Raw genomic sequence first — 25,850 nt, 5'->3', positions numbered from 1 at the left:
GGGGCTCCCGCGTGAGTGGGCAGGGCCAGCCCACACAGCCCTGTCCATCCTTTGCTCCCAAGAGCTCAAAAACCCCTCCCAGAGTGTGGGCTGAGCGCCAGACTAAAAGCCGCCCGCAGCAGCCAGGCCCGGGGACTGCTGGGAAACCAGCGGCTGCCCGGCTCACCACTGGGAAGACGGGTTTCCACGGCCCCACTGGCGCTTTCCTTAGGCCCTGAGAGCCAGCCCAGCACAAAGGGCTGGCCCAGGGGAACAGGTGCTGCCGGGTGGTGACAAGCGGCCGGCTGTGCCCAAGCTGAACCAACTTCCTGTTGAGTCCCCTGGGCTTCAGGACCCGCCCAGCAGCACGGTGACCTTGGCCTTGTCCCTGTCACTGCCCCGCGTTGGTGGCACGTCCCGTGGCAGACCCTGAGAGGAGAAAGCGTTCTGGTTCGCTTGCTTGTGTGTTCCCTGCGGGCTGCAGGCGGCACCGGGCCAGGCCACCGTGTGCTGGCCGAGAAGCCTCGTTCAGGGTCACGGGACAATCCTAGCACGCGGCAAAGCTGGCTCCTGGGGCCGCAGCCACACAGGTGCGCGGGCAGAGTCCCCGGCCGTGGCTCGTCCTGCAGGAACCCTGGCGCGATGCTGCCGTGGAAGTAGGGTGCTGGTCTTGCCCAGAGGCCAGGAACCCACAGGCCCGCGTGGGCCCCTGATGGCGGTGCCTCTGCTGAGGGAACTCATTGCAGAACCCCCAAAACTCGGCGGCGGCGTCGCTGTGCCCCAAGCTGGGTCCACGCGCCCGAGGCACGGGGAGCCGGTCCCTGGTCTCTGACACTGGTATTGACCGCAAAGCGCACAGAGGGAGCTGCCCAGTGCCTGCTGCGCTGCGCCCGCGGGTCAGTTTGTGCCTTGAACCATCCGAGGGAAGCACACGCTTGCCTTGGGCTGCGGGTGGGGTCTGGCTCCCGGGGACCCCCCCCCCCCTGCATAGGGGTTCAGTCTCGCACTTGTACCGGGTCAGACTCTCAACGCTGGGGAAGTGTTCCCAGCGCAAGCCCCGAGTCACCCAGCCTCCTTTCGGGAGACGACGGGGCGGGGCTCAGGGATCTGGGGGAGTCCCCTTGGTCAGGGTCCCCTCCTCAGGTCGCCCCTCCCCCTCGCCGAGCCTGCTGCCCACTTCCCGCTCATCCTGTGGGGTTCTGTCCACTCCTCAGCCTCCCCCCCCTTGACACCACACCTGCCCCCAGAGCAGCAGCCGCACACAGGGGTCGGGGTCTGCAGCTCCGCAGGTGTGGGGGCTGCTGCTGCTGGCCCAGGGGTGCGCCCCATCAGTGCCTCCCTCCTGCCTGCGCCCTGCGGGGTCGTGCGTCTCCCGGGAGCGGCCATACCTCAAGCGGCTGCAGCAACGTTGCCTGTGTGCCCACCGCGACCTCCGACTCCCTCTTCTGGCTTCCATCCCTGTCCAAGCCTGCCTGCGAGTGTAGACTGGCGTCCGGCTCACCCCGCCCCCCCGTCTCGGGCAGTGACCTCTGTTCCCGGAGCCCCGCACACCCCGGCATCACGCGGGCCTTTTCTGTTCTCTCGCAAGCTGGAGTCCCTCTGGCCGAGCCCAGCGCTGTCCTGCGAGCCCTGCCCTCTTCTGGGGACCTCAGGCCTCTTTGCGGGAGCCCCGATTCTGTAACCCACCAGGCTGCTCCAAGCTCTCCGCAGGACGCCCCCGCACAGCCCCCGCACAGCCTGAGTCGCTCTGGGGCCCACTACACAGATGGGAACACAGAGGCCAGCAGCGACCCTTGGGCTTCCCGAAGCAGCTGGGTCCCTGCGCGGTCCAGGCTGGGTCTCTGGCGCCTTCAGCGGGCACCCAGTTCCCCACTGGACGGCTCTGAAACCACGGCCCCTGGAGTGGGTCAGGACGACCCCGCAGCCCGCGCCGGGGGCCCCTGTGGCCGGCGACGCTTGACTGACGGGAGGGGCGGGGCTCCGACCCTTGCGCCCCGCCTCCCCCTCCCGCTTCCTCCACCCCCATCCCCGCCCCGCCCCCACCCCTTCCTCTAATCCCCTGGGCCCCAAGCTCCCTGCACTCCCGCCCTCCCTTTTCCCGCCCCCTGCCCAGTGTCCGCTTGGCCCGGGAGGCGGCGCCTGGCACGCGGCACCTGCGGGGCGCGGCGTGGGGACGCGGAGGACCGGTCCACGGTCGGCAGGTGCGTGGGGTGGGCGGGGGAGTAGTGGGAGGGGGAGCAGGGTGGAGGAGGGTGCGGCGCGCAGCGAAGGCTTCCTCCCGGGGCGCTCACGCACCCGCGCGCTGCCCGCTCTGCGCGGCCTCCGACCCGCGCGGCCCGAAGTCTGGCGTCTGCGAAGCCCCGGACCCCCGGCGGTCCGAGTGCGCGCGCTTCCCTGCGGTCACGTGGCAGGGGCTTGTGCTGGGGTCCCCCGAGGCAGGCCCACACCTGCAGGACCCCTGCCCGTCGGGGCCACGGTGGCTTCCGCTGCACGCTGCTTCTCGCCGCGGTTCAGAACGGCGGCGGGCACCGCCCGGAGGCACTGGCCCGTCAGCCTGCGCCCCGCGGTGCCCGCTGGCCTCTCCCCGGGCTCGGGCAGGCGCTGGTCGGCAGGCTGGCGGGGTTGGCAGTGACCCCAGCTGTCCCGGCAGGATGTGCAGGCGGTGGCCGCAAAAATAGAAGCGAGCCACGGGGCCAGGCGGGCGTGGGCACAGGGTCCTAGGCTGGGCACTGGCTGGCCCAGCCTCCGAGGACCCCTGCCCTCTCCCAGCCTCCCAGGGCTGGGGTCCTGGTGGGCGTCAGGGAGAGGATCTGGGCTTGCCTCCCCCATGCCCATCCCCCCCACTCCCCGCAGGCGGCTCAAGCTCCCCAGTCCAGCTGGGGTGGGCGGAGTGTGGTGCCCAGAGCTGAGGGCAGGGCTGGGTGTGGAATCCACCCTCGCCAGCCGGCCCAGCGTCTCTCCTGCCCTGCCGCTGTCTCGCGGCCGTGAGCACCCTCACAAGACTTGGCCCAGAGCTGCGCATCCACCCTGAAGGCGACTGCGGGCGCCATCACCAGAGCCCGGCCTTGCCAGCTGTTCTCGTCCGTAGTGGGGAGGCCCCCGAACCTGACGTACAAGACATGGGGGTGCCCTGTGGTGCAGACGCGCAGGCCCAGAAAGCCGCCCGTGACAGCATCCTGGCACCGTCCGAACAGGCTCCGGCAGCCAGGCTGGTCAGAAGGCGGCACTGTGTGGTGGCTTAACAGCCGATGCCAGTTCCCCGCCTCCACTTCCCACGTGCGCTCCCGGAGACCTGGCGTGGCCGCAGCCCGTCACAGTCCCTGGGGCCACCTGTGGAAGTGCAGGCTCCCAGGCCTCCCCTGGGGTGCGCAGAGCCTTTGTGCACAGCAGGAACCGCGTGATGTGGCCATGCAGAGGATTTGGGAACCACAGGCCTCCCCTGGACAGAAGGGCTGGTGGCCCGGACACCCTGGGGGAAAGACCCCTGGTGAGGCCCCACACTGCCCCCCTCTGGGGCACCACACTTCCCCCAGGGTGTGTGGTCTCTGCATGGCGTAGCCTGCGGGACCGGGGCCCTCCAGAGAACCAGAGGCCCCCATAGACGTGCTGGGGGCCAGTCTGTGTCAGGCCTGCCGCTGGGGAAGCTGTGGGCCCAGGTGTTGGGGGCTCAGGCCGAGCGGCGGCCGCCAGCTCTGCAGGTTTGGGTTCAGAGGCCCCTGAGACCTCCTGACCAAGGCTGCCCGGGGCCACTCCAGAGCCCTGAAGGGCAGAGGCCACAGCCATGCTCTCGGCCGCAGTCACTGCCGGGGCCGCTGGCTCAGCTGCTGGGCCCACGAGGTGCAGGTGAGGTTTGCAAAAGGGATAAAGGAAGAAGGCTGAGACAGGGGCCGAGCGGACCCCAGCGAAAGTGCTGCGCTGTGCTCGCCGGGTCTGGTGCTCGCCCCAGCTCGCCGCTCCTCACAGAGACGCGAGGGCCATCGGGGCTGACTCTGGCAGCCCCGGTGCTGTGTGGCCGGGCGTGCACGCGAGGGAGGGGTGGATTGTGAGGTGGGGAGGGGAGGAGAGGACGACGGTCTCCTGGTCTTCCCTGCCTGCCCCTCCCTGGAGGGGAGCGAGGGTGAGGGCCTCCCTGGGCTGCACCTGGACAGTGTGAGGGTGGACAGGTGCCTCCTGCTGTGTGCACAAGGCGCCTGCTTCAAGTGGAGCCGGGCCCCTGGCCTCAGCTGCTGCACGCTGGTCGGGGCTTTCTCCAGCGGACACCGAAGCCCGCAGATGCCGGCCTGCGTCCCGTGCCTGGGTGGAGCCAGCCTTGGGGTTCAGGAAGTAGCCACAGCCCACTGGGGCCTGGCGTCGGGCTGCATCCTCTCTCCCCTTGGGGTCACGGTGCTCCTCCAGCTGCCGGCCAGCCTTGGCCGTCTCAGCCCTGCTTAGAGACGGGGTGAGCAGAGGAGCGGTGTGGGGGGGTCCCTGGCATCCTGCTGCCGGCCCTGCACACACAGCGGGAGGAGGCGCAGCCAGGGACCAACACGAAAGGCACCCCGCCGCCTGTTCCCATCCCTGTGGGCCTGGATCCCCGGCAGCCTGCTTGAGGTTGAGAGGGAGAGAAAACGGGACCGACCTGGGGTTTGTGGTACTCTGAACAGGGCCCGCCTCGCACTCAGAACCACATTGAAGCAACCTGGAACAGGTGTCTGCGCCTGGGTCTGATTGTGTGCAAGACGGAGCCTCCGAGAGCCCGTGAGGGTGCCTGCCCAGCCCTGCTGGGAGAGCGGCCTGGAGTTCACGGCTACGCGGAGGGGCTGGCACACGGGCTCCGAACCCCAGACACGCGGGAGACGGGCAGGTCCCGCCCAGCAGCGGCGAAGGCCCCAGGGTGGGTTTGCAGGGCGGGTGGCTGTGGCCGGGAGGGGGCAGCTCCCAGCCTGCTTGGGTTCGCAGCTGTGTGCGGCGGCGCCATCACTGCAGGCCCGGAGGAGGTGAGCCGGATCCTCCGCGCTTCCACCAAGGCTCCTTGGGGTCTGACAGGCAGCCCGGGGCAAAGGCCGCTGTCCAGGCCCATGGTGTGGCCAGAGGGGCTGCCAGCTGCCCGAGGCACAGTGCAGGTGCAGGGGCCCTGCAGCTCAGGGCCTCTTGTGTCGCTGGAGCATGGATCTAGAGTCAGCTCGCGGTGTGGACAGAGGCCAGGGCAGGAAGGCTGGACCGAGGGGCACCCGACGGCCTGCAGGGAGAAAGCCCAAGTGTGGAGGCCGGCGCTGTGGTGCAGCGGGCAAAGCCACCGTGGCATAGTGGTAAGCCTCCTCTGGTGCCGGCATCCCGCATAGGCGCCGGTTTGTGTCCTGGCTGCTCCACTTCCGATCCAGCTCCCTGCTAATGGCCTGGGAAAGCAGAGAAGATGGCCCAAGTGCTTGGGCCCCTACACCCGCGTGGGAGACCCGGAAGCAGCTCCTGGCTCCTGGCTGTTGCAGTCATGTGGAGAGTGAACCAGCAGACAGGAGATCTCTCCTTTCTCTCTCTCTCCTCCCTCTCCTCTCTCTCCTCTCTCTCTCCTCTCTCTCTCCCCTCTCCCCTCTCCCCTCTCTCCTCTCTCCTGTCTCCTCTCTCTCTTTCTCTCCTCTCTTTCTCTCCTCTCTCTCCTCTCTCTCTCTCTGTCCTCTCTGTCCTCTCTCTCCTCTCTCCTCTCCTCTCTCTCTCTCCCTTCTCCCCTCTCTCCTCTCTCCTCTCTCTCTCTCTGTCCTCTCTCTCTTTCTCTCCTCTCTCTCCTCTCTCTCTCCCTCCTCTGTCCCCCTGTCTCTCTGTTGCTCTTTCAGGTACATAAATAAGTCTTTTTGTAAACCAAAAGCAGGAGTGGAGAGGCGTCCCTCGGCCAGGGTCTCCCTCGCAGAGCCGGCAGGTGCAGCAGCAGCAGGCGGTAGCACCTGCCGTCGCGACTGAAGCTGCCGGGGCCGCTCCGGGAGGCCTCCAGCTCCCTTGCCAGGTTCTCCCGGAGAGACACTTCCGTGCCCGTGCCGGACTCCAGAGGATTTGAGAATGTTTTGAGGAAGCCCGGCTTTGCCCGTGTGCCGGGTCAGCGAGCTGCACCCTGGGCCTGGAGGAGACCCGGGTTTTCCTCCGTAAGCAGCAGGCGAGTGTGGCTGTCCGGCCGCCCGCCGCAGCGGGACGAGGGCGCGTGGGGCGGAGGAGGGCCCGACCGTGAGAGGCACCGGCCCCATCCCGGGAGGAGCGCGGCTGCCGGCCGCCGGTCTGTGCAGAGAAGCGGGCTTTCCTCCCTCTGCCCCTCCTCAAGTCTGCGTTCTCACACCGCAGCCCCATGGTTGACTGCTGGAGGTTCCTCCGGGGCCACAGAACTGGACGCAGAGATGCGGCTGCCCCGGGACGGCCCGCGGAGGCCCTCGGAGAAGACACGGAGCACCAGGTCGCCGTCTCCGACGTCCTCGGCCTCGTGTGCGATGAGCCGCCGGCGGCCGCCACTCCCACAGGTGAGCGCCCGCGTTCCCGCCCCATCTGGAGGTTCATGGTGAGAGCTCGGGCCGGCGGGACCCTGGGCCTGGCTGGGTCAGGCGGCTCACCCCTGCCCACCGCCCGTGACAAGCTGTGTGGCCGCCTGGCTCCCTGCTGGTTGCTGAAGCGAGCGTGTTAAGACGAGGTTGGCTCCGGCTGGCGGTGGTGAGACACCCCCTGGGTTTTCAGCACAGTGCACCTGCCAGGACTCTGTGCGGCTCCGCCTCGTGTCTCGAGAACAGAACAGCTATTGTGTGAGTCGTGGGCTGGTCTCCACGTCCGCCTGGCTGCGGGACGGCACCGGCTGAGCGGCGAGGGGCCCCTCTCCTGGGGCCGGAGGGGGTCGGTTGTCCGGGAGGTGGCACCTGCCTCTGCCCTTGGCCCTCCCGACAGCGCCCTCATCTCCTCCCTGAGGGGAGAGGCTCCGCCCCCCGTTCTCGGTTTGGCGTTTGCCGGCTTGTTGCCTTTCCCTCCGAAACTGACACCAAAAGTGAAGTTTCCGCCCGGCCCAGCGGGGCGGCCGGGTGCCAGCTGGAAGTGCAGTGTGCGCCCAAGCTTGCCTGGCAGGGGGGCGGGTCTGAGAGAATGCTGGTGCTGCTCCGGTCTGGGCCTGGGGCCTGGACCGGGGGCTTCCTGGGTGCAGACTTGGTTCTGGGGCGTCCCACACTGGAGCCTCCCCCCCCATCCTGAACGCACACCACCACGCCGAGGGCCGTGCCAGGGTTTCCGTGCCACATGTGGGCTGGCCAGTGGCAGCTCCGCCACACACTGACCTGGGGCCCGCGTGGGTGCAGCCCCTGGTGGTCTCAGCCTTGACCTCTCTGGAGGGCAGTGGCTGGGCTGGTTCTGTGGCCCTGGCCGAGTGCGATTTGCCCTGCCAGCACAGCGACTGAGTGGTTTTGCAGGGTTAGAAGCCCCGGAAGTGTAGGGTCCTTGGGCACTTAGGTTCCCAGGGTGTGCACCGGGGAACCCAACAGGAAGGCGGCTCCCCACCGGGGCCCAGGGGAGGGTCCCTGCTGATACAGCGGGGGCTTGGGAAGCAGTCAGTGCCTGGCTGTTTACTGGGTACAGAGCCCGGTTATCATTAACTTGTACAGCGGGCGCTCGGCAGGTGGCTTGGCTGCAGATTAACTGCCCGGCAGTCGCCAAGGGCTGGTCAGCCTTCCCTGGGCCCGACCTCAGTCCCCCGTGGCTGGCACGCCAGCGCCCTGGTGCTGCCCCGAGCCGTCTCCCAGGCTCGGCCCTCAGCCAGGCCTGCTGTGTGGCCACGGAACACTTGAGGCTGTGGAGCACCTGCCTGGGTTCGGGTTCTGCTTGGGTGCTTCCTCCATGGCCAGCACACAAGGCCGGGCATGACCCGAAACCTGACTGTGGTGGGCGGGTGGGTGGCAGCGCCGGCAGGGGCTCGGGTCGGGGCCTGTGCAGGCTCCCTGCGCCCTCCCTGGCACTGGGGACCCCTGCCCCTGCTCCCCGTGAGCCTGCTTTCTGCTCCTTGTGGAGTCGGGCACCGCTGCGCCCCCCATGCACCCCCACCCCCTTCTCCTCCGGTCACCTGCAGCCTTTGCGTCTAGCGCTGCCCCTACCCCGGAGGTGGAAACATCTTGACTTGATTGGTTTTGAGAGGCAGACAGACAGACAGACAAGATCTCCCATCTGCTGGTCACCCCCACGTGCCTGCCACAGCCAGCGCGGGCCAGGCTGAAGGCAGCAGCCCAGACCTCCATCGAGATCTCCCGCGTGTGTGGCAGGGACCCAGGGACCCGAGCCGTCACACCTCCAGGGTGCGCGTCAGCCGGAAGCTGGGGCAGAAGCGGAGCTGGGACTCGAACCCAGGGCCTCGGCTATGGATGGGAGCGGCTGCACCACACGGCCACCTGGACGCGAATGTTTGCCGTCGGTAGTGGCGTTTTCAGTCTGGCGTAGAAATAAGATTTAGCATGTTAAAGGGTGCAGTTGGGGCCAGTGTCGGTGCAGCAGGCCAGATGTTGCCCACGCCTCGCGTCAGAGCTGCTGGGTTTGGGGGCAGAGGCTGGAAGCCGCAGTGGCGGCTCGGGTACCTGGGTGCTGAGTGCCCCGGCACCACTGGGCAGTGACCACCTCCGGCCGCCCCAGAGCCTCCTCATCCCCCCGTCTGAGGCTCTGTCCCCTGTCATCACCGACTCCCTGCCCGCCCCCTCTCTGCAGGGAGCCCTCTTGTGGCACCCACAGCGCTGGGCTGCTGAGACTGGGCCACGTCCTCTGTCCCTGCAGCCGTGGCCAGTGTCAGTGCTGGTCCCTTCCAGGCTAAGCGAGCTTGTGTGGGCGGCCACACTGTGTGACCCACACACCTCTCCTGGGACACGTGGGCTGGTGCAGGCCGGGCTGATACGAGAGTGGGTGGGGCTGGGCCAGTGTGGGTGCTGAGTCCCATGTGGGTGCTGGCTCCTTATGGGTACTGGGTCCCATGTGGGTGCTGCATCCTGTGTGGGTGCTGGCTCCCGTGTGGGTGCTGGGTCCCATGTGGGTGCTGTGCCCTGTGTGCATACTGGGTCCCGTGTGGGTGCTGTGCCCCTTATGGGTGCTGGGTCCTATGTGGGTGCTGCATCCTGTGTGGGTGCTGGGTCCCCTGTGCGTGCTGCGTCCCGTCCTCTGGGCTGATGGGGCGTGGCTGAGCTCTGAGATGGGCCAGGGGTCGGTCCCCCTGCCTGTCTGCCCTGCTGAGGGTAGCCGGGGCCGCCCAGCGTCAGACTAAGAGTGGCGGGCCTCGTCTCTGTAAGGTCACCGGCGGCTGGGGCCGAGCCGGTGGACGCCAGGAAGCCCTCTTTCCACTCAGGGTGAAGGCTTGGGGACGGCCGTGCGCCGCCTGCCTTTGCTGGTCTCGCCTCGCTCTCGGCGTGCGCCCTCCCGACATGGCTCACGGCTCACTCACCGGCTTGCTCCGGCCGCTTTGCCGGGAGCTGTTTCGGATCAGCTGGGGCGGCTCTGATCCCGAGACTGAAGGAGGGGTTCCCTGCCTGGGGCTCCCCAGAGGCGGCCTGTGGCCAGGGGATCTCAGGTGGACAGGGATTCACTGGCGGCTCCCGCGGCCCCAGGACCCCCCTGCCTCCCCAGCTGTCCTGGTTGGGGCCCGGTCGCGTCTCTGCAGGCCCCACTTCTGCACAGCCCAAGGGGACTCTGCTACGACTGCCGGGGCCTGGGGACGTCGGCCTCCCAGGGGCTCCTGGTTCCCTGCCCACCTCGGGCGCCTTGGCTGCGAACCCAGCTCAAGCTCGTCCTGATTTCTGCACACGTGTGTGCACGTACATCCACTGCACACGTGTGTTCACACATCCATTGCACACGTGTGCACACATTCACTGCACTCGTGCATACACATTCATCGTACACGTGCGGACACACACATTGCACATGTGTGTTCACACACATCCATTGCACACATGTGGGCACACACATTCACATGTGGGGGTACACACATCCATTACACACGTGTTCAGACAATACAGTGCACACGTGTGCACACACATCCACTGCACATATGTGCACACACATCCACTGCACATGTATGGGCACACACATCTAGTGCACACGTGCGCGTGCACATCCACTGCACACACGGGTGTTGGTGACGTGTGTTTAAAGTGCATCTGCCACGCGGACCCCCCCTCCGTCTCCCTCGTGCTGCTTGCTGGGAGAGCTCCCGCCCAGACCCCCGTGCTCCCGCCCAGACCCCAGTGCTCCCGCCCAGACCCCCGTGCTCCCGCCCAGACCCAGTGCTCCCGCCCAGACCCCAGTGCTCCCGCCCAGACCCAGTGCTCCCGCCCAGACCCCTGTGCTCCCGCCCAGACCTCAGTGCTCCCGCCCAGACCCCCGTGCTCCCGCCCAGACCCCCGTGCTCCCGCCCAGACCCCAGTGCTCCAGCCCAGACCCCAGTAGTCCAGCCCAGACCCCTGTGCTCCCGCCCAGACCCCCGTGCTCCCGCCCAGACCCCTGTGCTCCCGCCCAGACCCCCGTGCTCCCGCCCAGACCCCCGTGCTCCCGCCCAGACCCCAGTGCTCCAGCCCAGACCCCAGTGCTCCCGCCCAGACCCCCGTGCTCCCGCCCAGACCCCAGTAGTCCAGCCCAGACCCCCGTGCTCCAGCCCAGACCCCAGTGCTCCCACCCAGACCCCCGTGGTCCCGCCCAGACCCCAGTGCTCCAGCCCAGACCCCAGTAGTCCAGCCCAGACCCCCGTGCTCCTGCCCAGACCCCAGTGCTCCCGCCCAGACCCCCGTGCTCCCGCCCAGACCCCCGTGCTCCCGCCCAGACCCCAGTGCTCCCGCCCAGACCCCCGTGCTCCAGCCCAGACCCCAGTGCTCCCGCCCAGACCCCCGTGCTCCAGCCCAGACCCCAGTGCTCCCGCCCAGACCCCCGTGCTCCTGCCCAGACCCCAGTGCTCCCGCCCAGACCCCAGTGCTCCCGCCCAGACCCCCGTGCTCCAGCCCAGACCCCAGTGCTCCCGCCCAGACCCCCGTGCTCCAGCCCAGACCCCAGTGCTCCCGCCCAGACCCCCGTGCTCCCGCCCAGACCCCAGTGCTCCCGCCCAGACCCCCGTGCTCCCACCCAGACCCCAGTGCTCCCGCCCAGACCCCAGTGCTCCCGCCCAGACCCCAGTAGTCCAGCCCAGACCCCTGTGCTCCCGCCCAGACCCCAGTGCTCCCGCCCAGACCCCCGTGCTCCAGCCTGCCTCCTGTTCACGGGCCCCCATGGTCCAGCCTGCCTCCTCTTCACGGGCCCCCGTGGTCTAGCCTGCCTCCTCTTCACGGGCCCCCGTGGTCTAGCCTGCCTCCTCTTCACGGGCCCCTGTGGTCCAGCCTGCCTCCTCTTCACGGGCCCCCGTGGTCTAGCCTGCCTCCTCTTCATGGGCCCCCGTGGTCCAGCCTGCCTCCTCTTCACGGGCCCCTGGCTCCAGCAATCAGGCACAGGAGTGCTGTGTTCTGTCGCCCCAAGACTTGAGTTTGGAGGTGGTGAACACACGTGGGCCCCACACTGGTGCACCTGGTTTGAATCCTGGCTCTGGCTGCTGACTCCCGCTGCCCGCTGGTGCGGACCCTGGGAGACGGCAGGGACGGCTCCGTGACTGGGCTGCTACATCCTCGTGGGGGAACTGGAAGGAGCTGGGACCAGCTGAGGCTCGCGCGGGAACTGGGTCTGGGTTTCACCAGTGTCTGGGGCGTGGGCGGTGACAGAGCTCCGGGGCGTGACCGCGGCACTGGGCTTCTCCCAGCCTCCGTCCACGTCCAGCCAGCTCCCCACTGGCTGGCTTCCCTCGGTGCCCGCAGTGGACGGTCGTGTCCTCAGGACCTGGTGGGCGCGGGGTCTGGGTCGTTCCCAGAGCGCGGGTGGCCTTCCTGGGGCATCGTTGCTGTTTCCCAGAATGCCGTGTGCAGCTGCAAGCATGGTCCGTGCAGAGCTGACTCCGGGCAGGTTGCGGGGGGGGGGGGGGGGGACGGGCTCCACAGACGGGCCCGGCTGTGGGAGAGCGCGGCCTCCGCCTGGCTCCGGACCATGCTGATGTCCAGGAAGCCGGCAGACGAGGGGGACTCGGTGGCGTGGAGCCGCTGGGGCGCGTGTTCCTGGGAGAACACTCTGGATGCTGCTGGCAGCCCCTGGCCGCGAGGGCTCTCCACGCACGGGCCCAGCTGCCACCCAGCCCCTGCCCTGCGCCCCTGGGAGGGGATACACTCGGTCTCTGGGAGGTCAACCCACTGCCCACGGGGGCCTGAGTGTGCCTGCTCGTCCAGAGCTCGCGTCGGGAGAGCCAGGGCCGGGCCGGGCCGGTCAGGCAGGGCCCCTCCGGGGTGAGTGGGCCAGGTTGTCCTCGTTGCCCAGAGTGCAGAGAGCGGGAGCAGTGGTCAGCGGTCAGCGAGGTCGCTGGGGCAGGGCAGCCGACGGACAGAATTGGAGCGCACCCAGTTTCCATGGAGATTCAGGGTGGGGAGGCTGGGAGCACCGAGCTGGGGCGGGGGCGGGGCTATGCACCAGCGGACACTGGGCTGCCTCCTGGCCTTCCTTTTTTTTTTTTTTTTTTTTTTTGACAGGCAGAGTTAGACAGTGAGAGAGAGAGACAGAGAGAAAGGTCTTCCTTCCATTGGTTCACCCCACAAATGGCCACTATGGCTGGCGCGCTGCGCCGATCCGAAGCCAGGAGCCAGGTGCTTCCTCCTGGTCTCCCATGCAGGTGCAGGGCCCAAGCACTTGGGCCATCCTCCACTGCCCTCCCGGCCACAGCAGAGAGCTGGACTGGAAGAGGAGCAACCGGGACTAGAACCCAGCACCCATATGGGATGCCGGCACCGCAGGCAGAGGATTAACCAAGTGAGCCACGGCGCCGGCCCCCACGGGATTTCCTTTTCTCCAGAAGCTGTTTTCCCCTGGACCCCTCAGACACACAGCCTCCCACCTAACAGGCCCACTGTTCCTGTGGCCGCCCTGTGGCCGCCCTGTGGCCGTGGTCCCTCCAGCTCCTCTGCCCACTGCGCAGACCCGGACACACTCCTGCCTCCTGCGCCCTGGCCGGTTACTGCTCGGCCACTCCTCCTCCCGGTGGCCCCCCATGCTCTCCAGGGGCCGCAGTCCCTCCCTCCCTCCTGCAGCCTGGCTCCAGCCCTGCCTGTGGTCACTTGGGCCTAACCCCCCTCCCCACTGCCTTACTTCCCCCCCCAGCGGCCCCAGGCAGGCCCAGGTCCTCCTTCCCGGCTCCCCTCCAGCTGGCCTCCCCGGCAAGGCACCCGGTGAGACTGCAGGAGACTCGGCCCCAGGCTGGGGTGAGGCGGCCTCGGCCAGTTCTGCTCACACGGAGGAAGTGGTCCCCCGTACAGGCCCCCAGCTGTCACCCAGCACCTGCGCCTGCGCTATGCCCCTGCGCCATGGCTGTGCCTGCCGGTGTCTGCCCGGATCTCATCTCCTAGGGGTTCTGAGAGCCCGAGCCTGCCCTGGCGGGTGCCGTCCCACACAACCAATGGCACTGCTGAGGCCTGGGGCACCACATCCCGCCCCGCCCCCCCTTTCAGTGCCAGCTGCAGCCACGGCTCCTCCAGACCTTCCTGGCCTCCCCTGCGTGCACACCGGACTCCAGGGGGCTCGTGGGCAGCACGATCAGCCAGCAAGCTTATTTTGATGCAAAAAAATTGAAATTCATAAACATGCGGGGCCTGCAAAAAGTTCGTGGAAAATGCAAATCATGGGAAAGATAAGCATGGGTTCCAAAATTCTTTTTACGATGTACTTGTTTATTTGAAAGGCAGAGTTACCAAGAGGGAGACAGAGAGAGAGAGGAGGCTTCCAGCCGCTGGGTCACTCCCCGGATGGCGCAACGGCCGGAGCTGCGCTGGGGCCTGCAGGCTGAGCCGGGCCTCCCACTGCTTCCCAGACGCATCAGCCGGAGCTGGATGGGAAGTGGAGCAGCCGGGACCCGGTGCTCCCTGGGGGCGCCTGCTCACGGGAGGGGCCTCCCCACTGCCCCGCCCCCCCCCCCGCTCACAGGTGGGGCCTCCCCACTGCCTCACCCCCCCCCGCTCACAGGTGGGGCCTCCCCACTGCCTCACCCCCCCCCTCACAGGTGGGGCCTCCCCACTGCCCCGCCCGCTCACAGGTGGGGCCTCCCCACTGCCCCCTCCCCGCTCACAGGAGGGGCCTCCCCACTGCCCCCCTCACCCCCCCGCTCACAGGAGGGGCCTCCCCACTGCCCCCCTCACCCCCCCGCTCACAGGAGGGGCCTCCCCACTGCCCCCCTCACCCCCCCGCTCACAGGTGGGGCCTCCCCACTGCCTCCCTCACCCCCCCACTCACAGGTGGGGCCTCCCCACTGCCCCACCCCCCCTCACGGGAGGGGCCTCCCCACTGCCCCGCCCCCCCTCACAGGTGGGGCCTCCCCACTGCCCCACCCCCCCCGCTCACGGGAGGGGCCTCCCCACTGCCCTGCCCCCTCACTCACAGGTGGGGCCTCCCCACTGCCCCCCCGCCCCCCCCCCGCTCACAGGTGAGGCCTCCCCACTGCCCCGCCCCCCTCACAGGTGGGGCCTCCCCCACTGCCCTCCCCCACCTGCTCACGGGTGGGCCCCCGCCCCACCCCCCCGCCTGTTTTGCATGTCCTCTGGAGTTTAGGAAGGCTGGTATTCTGCTCCTAACTTTGCCTTTATGCTAAGATCTCCACAGCATCCCTTGGCCAGACTCAGCCTCTGGGGGGCGGGGGGGCTGCTCCCTGCCAGCTCTTGGCCGCTGCTCTCTTCCCCCGTCTCTCCTCCCGCTCCGACTGGGGGTTGGGGTGGGGGCTTTAGGGCCGCGCGTTCTCACTCCCCCACTCGGAGCCTGCAGCCGCCACCCTGCACCTGCACCCTGGGCCTGCTCAGGGCTCTCTCCCTCTCCAGTCACGAGCCCCACCCGCATCAGAGGCCCAGCTGTGTCCTCCCGGAGACCGCGCCCCCCCCGGCCCCGCCCCAGCCTGCTCCTGGCAGGTGAGCAGCAGTTGACTCGCAGAGCACCGCGTCCAGCTCTGCCCACACACACATGCACACACAGTACACACACAGTACACACAAACAGTACACACACAGTACACACACACAGTACATACACACACAGTACACACACAGTACACACACACACAGTACATACACACAGTACACACACAGTACACACACACAGTACACACACAGTACATACACAGTACATACACACAGTACACACACAGTACACACACACACAGTACATACACACAGTACACACACAGTACACACACACAGTACATACACACAGTACATACACAGTACATACACACAGTACACACACAGTACACACACACACAGTACATACACACAGTACACACACAGTACACACACACAGTACATACACACAGTACATACACAGTACATACACACAGTACACACACAGTACACACACACACAGTACATACACACAGTACACACACAGTACACACACAGTACATACACACAGTACATACACAGTACATACACACAGTACACACACAGTACACACACACACAGTACATACACACAGTACACACACAGTACACACACACAGTACATACACACAGTACATACACAGTACATACACACAGTACACACACAGTACACACACACAGTACATACACACAGTACACACACAGTACACACACACACAGTACATACACACAGTACACACACAGTACACACACACAGTACATACACACAGTACATACACAGTACATACACACAGTACACACACAGTACACACACACACAGTACATACACACAGTACACACACAGTACACACACACAGTACATACACACAGTACATACACAGTACACACACACAGTACATACACACACAGTACATACACACAGTACACAAACAGTACACACATAGTACATGCACACACACAGTACACGCACAGTACATACACAGTACACACACACAGCACACACACAGAACATGAACAGTACACACACCGTACATGCACAGTACAGGCACAGTACAGGCACACACACAGTACATACACACACAGTACACGCACAGTACATACATATAGTACATACACACACAGTACACACAAACAGTACACACACACAGTACATACACACACATAGTACATGCACACACATAGTACATACATACGTGCACACACAGTACACACACAGTACATACACAGTACATACACACAGTACATAGTACATGCTCACATAGTACATGCATACACAGTACACACACAGTACATGCACACACAGTACATACACAGTGCATGCGCACACACAGTACACACACATACATACGTGCACACACAGTGCATGCACACACACAGTACACACACATACATACGTGCACTCACAGTACGTACATAGTACAGCCCGGCTGTCGGAGGTCTTTGTCCAGGCACCCGGCCTGGTCTTCACGCAGAGCATAAACTTGAAGCTCGGACTCGCCGCACAGGCTGGGCTCAGCTGCAGATAGAGTGTGCGCACCTGACCTGAGTGACAGCCAGTCACTCACACGCGCACACACACACACACACAGAGTACATACATGCCCTTCCTGACAGCCAGCAACATGCACACAGCACATGCACACACAGCACACACACAGTACACACACAGTACATACATGCCCTTCCTGAGCAATCACTGATCACACACAGACACGCACACACTCACACGTATTCACACAACACGACACATACATTTATATGAGGAGACTTCAAAAAGCTCACAGAAAATGGAATTAATTTAAAAATAAGAGTTTTGGGGGCCAGCGTTGTGGCCTAGCAGGTTAAAGCCCTGGTCTGCGGTGCTGGCATCCCATATGGGTGCTGGTTCTAGTCCCAGCTGCTCCTCTTCCCATCCCGCTCTCTGCTATGGCCTGGGAAAGCAGTGGAAGATGGCCCAGGTCCTTGGGCGCCTGCACCCACGTGGGAGACCCAGAAGAAGCTCCTGGTCCTGGCTTCAGATCGGCACAGCTCCAGCCACTGCAGCCATATGGGGAGTGAACCAGCAGATGGAAGACACCTCTCTCTGTCTCTACCTCTCTCTGTAAGTCTGTCTTTCAAATAAATAAATATTAAAAAAAATGTTTTGATGCAAAAAATGTTTGCCTGTGATGCTGGCATCCCATGTGAGCACCAGTTTGCGTCCCAGTGCTCCACTTCCGATCCAGCTCCTGCTAATGCGCCTGGGAAAGCAGTGGAAGACGGCCCCTGCACCCTTGTGGGAGATTCAGATGGAGCTCCAGGCTCCTGGCTTCAGTTCCTGGCTTCTGACCAGTCCCAGCCCCTGTGGTTATTTGAGGTGGGAACCAGCAGATGAAAGGTATCCCCCATCTCTCTCTCTCTCTCTCTCTCTGTCTCTCTCTGTCACTGTCTTTCAAAAAAATAAGTACATCATTGTAAGAATGAGTGACATGACAGGAATATCTATACAACACACAGGCACACACCCACATGTGCACACGCAGGTACACACGTGCACACACACACACACCTGTGTCCAGGTGGGGAGACAGCAGCAGCACCAAGGCTGCACACACTGATCAGAGCAGAGCCCGTGACCTAACCCGCCTGTGGGAGGAGGAGCTCTCACAGTGGCTCACAGGACGAATCCGGCTCTGATCTCCCCCCGGGACCCCCAGCGCCGGAACCTGCAGGTTCTCTGGCCAAGGTGTGGAGGATCGGACGCCCGGGTGAGTGGCCCGGCCTCCCTCGGGTCACAGAGACCTCTGACCCTGCAGCCGCACGGCTGGGGATCTGCCCCAGGAGCGCGAGGCACTTCAGAAAGCTCATGGAAAATGGAATTAAGAGAGGCTTATTCTGCTGCAGCGAGTCCTGCACTCCGTGTTTCTACAGAACGCACATTTCCCACGGGCTTCTCCAAGACGGCTCGTGCGCTGGCAGGAACGGGCACAGGTGACCGTGAACTCCACTGACGTCCCCAGTCCTGAGTCTGATCACAGACATCTGTGCGAATCCAGTGTCTTTTATTCATTCAAAAAAAGAAAACACACCTCACATGGTTTCGAGATCTGTCCATGCAGGATGCCAAACACAGGGGACGCGGGGGTTCCACGGACCTCTGACGGGGTCTTGGTGTGCTGCTCCCATTGACAGGATTCGGGGTCGCTGTGCGCTCCCGCTGATGGTCCCAGGAGTCTCCCCGTGCCACTCCCGCTGATGGCCCAGGGGGTCTCCACGTGCCGCTCCCACTGACGGGACTCGGGGGTCTCTGCATGCTCCCGCTGACCAGGTCGGGGGTCTTTGTGCGCTGCTCCCACTGATGGGACTTGGGGGTCTCTGTGTGCTCCCACTGATGGTCCCAGGGGTCTCCATGCACCCCCACTGACTGGGTTGGGGTCACTGTGTGCTGCTACTGACCAGGTCAGGGGTCTCCACGCTCCTGCTGACCAGGTCAGTTGTCTCCATTTGCTGCTCCCACTGATGGCCCTGGGGGAGGGGGTCTCTGTGCTCTCCTGCTGACCAGGTCAGGGGTCTTTGTGTGCCACTCCCACTGACGGGACTCGGGGGTCTTGGAGAAGCGACCAGGTCTGGGCAGAGAATGTCAGTGAGCCTAAAACCTCTTCTCCTGCCAAAGGTGAGGGCACCAGCAGTGGTGACCCCCTCGGCAATGAACTTCTGGCTGCCTGGGTGGGGAGGACGGTGCTATTCACGGCATGGAAACCTGGGAGTTGGAGCACCGTGGACGTGGACTTGGCTGTGGACGTGGTGGGAGGGGCTCCATAGTAGCTCTGGAGGCTTGTGGGGATGTTTGGATCCAGTCATTCCTCGGAAAACGAAGGGGAGGAACCCGCGTTCCAGGCGGCTCTCCTGCTATCCGGGCCCCAGGACGCCCGGAACAGAACTTCCCCGGCGCACACGTTCCGACTGGTGAAGGCGGCGCGAGCTGGCAGGTGGCCGGACGCACCAGGCTCTGAGCACAAAGCTGCTGACGCCTCGTCGAGAGGGACTCGGGCGTCGGGTGACGCTCTCACGGGGACATGGGGGTGGCCGAGCGGGAGCTGGGCAGCCCGCAGGAGATGCTGGGGAACAGGGAACAGCAGGGAGGGTGCGTGGCTGGAAAGCCCCCGTGATGGACACCTGGCTTCTTCAGCACCAGAAAACCGCAGAGAAGCACAACCCAGGGGGCGCGGCTCCCTGTGCAGGTGTCGGAGCCGGGTAGAGCTCACTCCCGCCCCACTCCCGTCCACGGGCCACGGCCCCACGCACCTCGTTCAACCACAGAGCTGGGCTGTTCCTCTGTGACAGCGGGTGTGGAGGGATGAGTGACACGGGGGTGGACGGGGCGTGGCTTGGCCATTCCACTGGTGGCACCTTGCAGGTGACGCACAGCCTTCTTCCCCAGGGATGCCCTTGCTTTCCTGGGGCGGCCTGGGGACAGCATCCTTCCTGCTGGTTGTCACGGGCGCAGAAGCACCGCGTGGACCACCCAGCACATCTGCGGTTCCGGCGGCCTGGGGTGCTGCTTCCCTGGAGCTGTGGCTGCCGCTGGGACGTGCAGTGACCCCCTGGAGGAGGCTCCATGGGAATAGCTGGACTCCACGCAGGGCAGCAGGGCCCACCCCTGAAGCCGGAGCCCAAGGCAGAGCCAGCCTGGCCCGGCGGCGGGCCTGGAGCAAGTCTGTTGGCCTCGGGGCCACGGCTCTGGCTGTGGGTGCCCCCAGTCACCACCCTCGCCAGCACCGCCTCCTGTGGACGTTGTGGGATGTCATGGCTCACTGAATTGTTCCTGCGCCCACCTGCATGGGTCACCTGGAGGCCCCGGCTGAGTGGACGGCACAGCGGGCGGGCGGGCCGGCTCATGGCGTGAGAGGTCGGGTTGCGGGGGCGCGTCCCCTGGGGCTGACACCCAGACAGGCGACATCTTCCCCGCTGTTCACAGATTCATTGTGACAACCTGCAGAGAAGCACGCGGGGCAGGGTGCCAGCTCCCGGTGGCCCTGATCAGTCTCCTGGGTCTACAAGGACACCTTGAGGCTTTGCCACGTAAATCTTGAAATTGCTGGTTTTACAGGCATCTGTGACTGGCTGACTCTGACCCCAGTGGAAGCCTGAGCTCGCCTCTCCTGTTTACTTGGGGACAGGTGATGGCTTTTGTGACCGCGTCCCCAGCGCCCGGCCCAGCAAGGTGCCCCAGGCCGGAGCTGAACTGAGTGCAGAGCTCCGTGGCAGCGGGAGAGCCAGATGGCCTCGCGGGCGTCACTGCCCCTCGCCGCTCGGGGCGGGGGAACCCCACGGCTCTGCCAGGTGTCGGCGGCCGCGTCCAGCCCATGGCCCGCTGGCTATGTGGGTCAGCTCTCAGCGGGAGTCAGGGTTACTCTGACCTTGGAGCTCGTGAGCCGGCGTCGGCTGTGGGTCTCCTGCCCTTGGCCGTGCGGTTGGGGGCCTGGGGGTCTGCACAGATCTGCAGCCATTGTGCTGATGCTCGGACGCCCGTCACTGCGGGGTGACCAGAGCGGGGACGGTGCCTCTGTGTGTGTCTACACCGCACAGGGGCAGTGCCCGCTGTGTGTGTCTACGCTGCACGGGGGCAGTGCCCGCTGTGTGTGTCTACGCCGCATGGGGACGGTGCCCGCTGTGTGTGTCTACACTGCACGGGGACGGTGCCCGCTGTGTGTGTCTACGCCGCATGGGGACGGTGCCCGCTGTGTGTGTCTATGCCGCACGGGGGCAGTGCCTGCTGTGTGTGTCTATGCCGCACGGGGACGGTGCCCGCTGTGTGTGTCTACACCGCACAGGGGCAGTGCCCGCTGTGTGTGTCTACGCCACACGGGGGCAGTGCCCGCTGTGTGTGTCTACGCCACACAGGGGCAGTGTCTGCTGTGTGTGTCTACACCACACAGGGGCAATGCCCGCTGTGTGTGTCTACGCCGCATGGGGATGGTGCCCGCTGTGTGTGTCTACACTGCACAGGGACCGTGCCTGCTGTGTGTGTCTACGCCGCACGGGGGCAGTGCCTGCTGTGTGTGTCTACACTGCACGGGGATGGTGCCCGCTGTGTGTGTCTACGCCGCACAGGGGCAGTGCCCGCTGTGTGTGTCTACACTGCACGGGGATGGTGCCCGCTGTGTGTGTCTACGCTGCACGGGGGCAGTGCCTGCTGTGTGTGTCTACGCCGCACAGGGGCAGTGCCCGCTGTGTGTGTCTACGCCGCACGGGGACCGTGCCCGCTGTGTGTGTCTACACCGCACAGGGGCAGTGCCCGCTGTGTGTGTCTACGCCGCACAGGGGCAGTGCCCGCTGTGTGTGTGTACGCCGCACGGGGACGGTGCCTGCTGTGTGTGTCTACGCCACACACCAGGGGCCCAAGTCCTCAGCCCCCAAAGAGCTGCCGGCTTCTCGTTGGCTGTTCGTGCTGGGTCTCACGCCGGCACCCGGCTCAGGACCGGGGCAGCCCCTCCTGTGCCACGGCCATGGCCTAGAGCCCACCTCCCTCCTGGCCAGGGCCTCCCTGACAGAAGGCCCGGGCGGCCGGATCACAGCCGTGGCGCTGGGCACGACCTCCCCGCAGCCCCTGCCCACCGGGGATTGCCGTCCGATGGGTACTTCTGCCCTCTGGTGGCGGGGTCCGAGGGCCATCTCGGATGCCACATGACGGGGTAGCCAGCCTCAGTACCGGGGCCAGCGGAGGTCCCCGCACTCGGGCGTGTGCTGTTTGACCCCGTGCTGTCTCGCTGTGTGTGAGACGCGCCCTGCCCTGTGGACCAGTGCCCTGGGCCTGGGCCGGCGCTGGCAGCCCTCGGGGTCGTCCTGGCTCGGCCTGTCCAGGAAGCAGAGCCTGTGCCGCGGGAGCCCTGTCTGCCCAGGCCCTGCCTAGACCTCAGCCACCCAGGCTTGTAAAGCCACGGTGATGACTGCTCAGTGTCCAGTGAGGTGGCAAACAGCTGCTCTGACCCCTCCTGTTGACCCCTGGGTCCAGGTTGTTCTATGTGTGTGTGGGGGCATCTGGAGTCTGATTGTTCTTTATGGGGGTGCTGGGTCTGGACTGTTCTCTGTGGGGGCGTCCCCTGCATTGTGAGCATTCAGGATCACCCCAGGTCTCCGCCTACCCAAATTGTGACAACGCCAGCTGCCACTAGAGGGCAGAGTGGCCCCGGCATAGCCGTGCCTGAGCTGCAGGTGACTGGGTGTGCACGTGGGAGCGTGGTGCTCTCCTGGTCCGGGAGACTCCTCGGCATCTGCACGGGCAGGGACCCCAGACCTGGGGGCTCTCACTGGAGACTTTTTTAAAGAGAAACCTAGAGAGATGGAAAGACAGACAGCCATAGACAGTTCTCATAAATGCACACAATGGCCAGGGCGGGGCCAGGCCAAAATAGGCGCCTGGAGCTCCATCCAGGTCTCCCAAGTGGGCGGCAGGGCTGTGCGTCAGTGGGAAGCTGGAGACGGGGGCTGGAGCCAGCACTCGGCCCGGCCCCTGGGTGCTGGATGCAGCAGCCAGACGCCCGCCCTGCGGAGACGAACAATGACGGTGCCTTCAGTGCCCAGTGACCCCTGGGGTTGGAGCGCTCTGCAGGCCTGGGATCTAAGCCGGCGACCTCTGCCTCTCACCGAAGGGCCCCAGGGTGTGGGAGGAAGCCCTGGGCAGAGGTGAAAACGGCGCCAGAACCAGGGATGTGTGGGGCGGCGGGCGGAGAGGAAGCAAGGGAGCGGCCGTGGTGGGAGGCCCCGCGCTGGGTGAGGACGCCTGTGTGCGTGGGGGGGTGTGCTCCCATTTTCTGTCCCTGGGGAGGAACTTGGGGGCAGGGAGGTGTGCCTGAAGGTTAGGCAGAGAGGGGCTGACTGCACCTTCCGGAAGCTTCCATGGACCTCTGAGGGGGTGCACCAGCAGGAAGCTTGTGAGGGGGGCACCATGGCAGGGGTGAGGGGGCGTGGCAGAGTCTGCACGCGTGGCTGTCTCATGGTGAACTGCCAGGAGCCACAGTCCCCAGGCTAGGTCAGGGCAGACCGGGAAGCCCCGCCCACCTCTTGCACACAGCAGTGAGTGCCTGGGCGCCAGCACCCACAGCGCTGCAGCTGCTGAGAGCTCTGAGGAGGTGTAAGTCCAACAGAACCCCGGAAGGGCCAGGTGTGGGAGGCCACGGGTGTGGGAGGCCACAGGTGCGGGGGCCACGGGTGCGGGGGCCACGGGTGTGGGAGGCCACAGGTGCAGGGGCCACAGGTGTGGGAGGCCACTGGTGTAGGGGCCACGGGTGCGGGGGGGCACAGGTGCGAGGGGCAGAGCCCAGGGAGGCCCCCAGTGTGGCCGCTGTGCTTGAGACAGGAGATGGGCTGTGGGAAGACGCAGATGGGGGATGGAACTCGCACCAGAACCCCAGCAGGAGGTTTGGAGGTGTAGTGCAGATTGTCCTAAAATGTGGGTGGTTGAAAGGGGCTGGGATGTGGGGGACAGAGCTCAGACTACCCCCCCCCAGGATGCTCAGGCTTTGGACCAGGGTGCAGGCCAGCTCAGCAGGAGCGATCCCATCCCAGCCATTGCACACGGTGGGGTGGGGAGAACCGCGTGAACTGAAAATGGGTCGCATGCTTACACAGGGCAGGTGAGGCGCAGTGGACAGCCCTGGGTGCCCTGCTCACATGGGGCAGGTGAGGTGCAGTGGACAGCCCTGGGACCTGGGTCCCCTGCTCGCATGGGGCAGGTGAGGCGCAGTGGACAGTCCTGGGTCCCCTGCTTGCACGGGGCAGGTGAGGCACAGTGGACAGCCCTGGGTCCCCTGCTTGCACGGGGCAGGTGAGGCGCAGTGGACAGTCCTGGGTCCCCTGCTTGCACGGGGCAGGTGAGGTGCAGTGGACAGTCCTGGGACCTGGGGTGAGGCGAGGCCGCCCACACAGGCCAACAGCGGCATCCGTGGAAGGCAAAGTGGTAAACTGGACTTCATCAAAACTGAAAGCGGCTGCCCCGGGCGAGAGCTGTTGGGAAGGCGGGGGCACGGCCAGGTGGGGGGTGCGCCGGCGTTCCGCGTGGGCGCCGCTGAGGCCCCGGCTGCTCCACTCCCCATCCAGCACCGTTTGATGTGCCCGGGAGAGCGGCGGAGGACGGTTCAAGGGCTTGGGCCAGGGTGGAGTTTCCCAGACTCCTGGCTTCAGCCCCGGCTGTTGCAGGCGTCGGGGAGTGAACCCGCAGGGGAAGACCTCGCTCCGTCTCGCCCCCCCTAACTCTGCCTTTCAAATGAAGTAAACAAACCTTAAACAAACAAAACACAGGACCCTGGGTTCCACGGCAGGTGAAAGAAGCTGCGGCCACCCACACTCAGCAGTGGGGACCAGGCCTGGACGCCCCCCCACCGCTGGGCGACCCCAGGGAGCCTGACCTCTGTTCCCCTGCCTCCCTGTGTCTTGAAGCAACAACACCACAGCAAGGGACAATCAGCTGGGGCTGGGGAGGGAGTGTCCCCTAAAGGCAGCAGGAGGGGTGGACGCTCTGTGTCCTGGGTGTTCTGTGCTGGGGTTGTCACCATGGGGCTCCTGGCTCTTCACAGCTGTGCAGTCTACATTAGGAAAAGAAAACAACCCCACAGCCGTTCCCTCTCGGCCCACAAACCCACCCAGCCATGCACACCCGTGGGACTCGGCCAGCACAGGGGACACAGGACATGGGGAGGGGCCTTGAAGTGGGAGGGGCCTTGAAGTGGGAGGGGCCTGGGAAGTAGGAGGAACCTGTGAAGTGGGAGGGGCCTGGGAAGTGGGAAGGCACTCTGGGAAGTGGGAGGGGCCTTGAAGTGGGAGGGGCCTGGGAAGTGGGAAGGCACTCTGGGAAGTGGGAGGAACCTATGAAGTGGGAGGGGCCTGTGAAGTGGGAGGGGCCTGGGAGTGGGCCTGTGGGATGCAGGAGCTGCAGGGCTGGACGTGGGTGCAGGGCTGGATGTGGGTGCAGGGCTGGATGGGGGTGCAGGGCTGGATGGGGGTGCAGGGTATAGATGTGGGTGCTTGCCCCCCCCGGTGCGGGTCCCCAGGTAAGAGCTGACACAGACGTCGGGTGGTGACAGCTTCCCCGACCTGGTGTTGAGCTCTGGAGATGCAGCCTTCGCGCTAAGGCTGCGTAAGTAACGCTTGTCAGGTGAACCAGGCGTGGAAAGGTTCAGAAGTCTGAAGTGCCCGGCTCCCTCGCGTCTGGGACTGCGGCTCTCCACGCCGGCACCCTGTCTGTCTCCCAGGGAGCCCGAGAGCAGCGCGCGCTCCCTGCCTCATGTTTTCCAGCTCACCCCGCGGTTGTAGCTCTGGGGAGCCGAGCCTGCGTGTGCTCTCCTCTCGAGTCCTGTGCACTGCCCAGGGCCTGTTTGCAGGGCAGCGATGGCGTGGGATTGCTCCGGGTGTGAGCGTCCACACAGCGTGCGCTGGTGCGGCTTCCAGCGCCTGTGCTGTAAACAGGCACCTGCGTCAGTGCGGGCCTGCGGGGGGGGGGGGGGGCTCCCGGAATGCCCCGGATCTCCCCCGCTCCTCATTGTTCTCCGCTTCCTTTCTGCTGGCACGTGGCTCTCTCCCCGGCTGCAGTGCAGGAGGCCGTAGACTGAGCATCCACGTCCTGGTGGACTTGACCTTCACACGGGGCTGCAGGAAGTCGGCCCGAGGGCTGTGCTGCCGGCACTGGCCGCCCCATCTCGGGACCGGGTGCCGGAGATCCATGGCCATCCAGAGGCGGGCAGAGACGTGCGGGCCTCAGTGCTGCCAGCCCTCCTCGGGGACGGGCAGCTCGCTGGTGACCGCTGACCGGGAGGTGTGTGCCAGGTCTGACCCTCAGGTGGTAATAATGGAGGCAGGGGGCACCGGACAGCTGAAAAGCGGGGTGTCTGTGTGACGGCGGTGCGTGGGCCACCTGGCAGCCCCTCCTCCGGGAACCTGGGTGGGGGCAGGGCTTCCAGGA

The 25,850-nt window shown here is 65.4% G+C and overlaps 1 protein-coding gene across 2 annotated transcripts in view; it reads left to right on the top strand.

The window, feature by feature from the left end:
- Window positions 1-6,300: 6,300 nt before the first annotated feature.
- Window positions 6,301-25,850, top strand: part of MCF2L (MCF.2 cell line derived transforming sequence like) — a 138,969-nt gene continuing 119,419 nt past the window's right edge. Inside the window, exon 1 of one of the 2 annotated variants that reach the window (XM_051841707.2) lies at window positions 6,301-6,455. The gene's annotated coding sequence lies outside the window, so the exon portion shown is untranslated. The remainder of the gene's footprint in view (window positions 6,456-25,850) is intronic. The other variant, XM_051841708.2, reaches the window with a different exon arrangement.

Source organism: Oryctolagus cuniculus, chromosome 9, assembly GCF_964237555.1.
Source record: "Oryctolagus cuniculus chromosome 9, mOryCun1.1, whole genome shotgun sequence".
Classification (NCBI taxonomy): domain Eukaryota; kingdom Metazoa; phylum Chordata; class Mammalia; order Lagomorpha; family Leporidae; genus Oryctolagus; species Oryctolagus cuniculus.
This window is presented reverse-complemented; position numbering and strand designations above follow the sequence as displayed.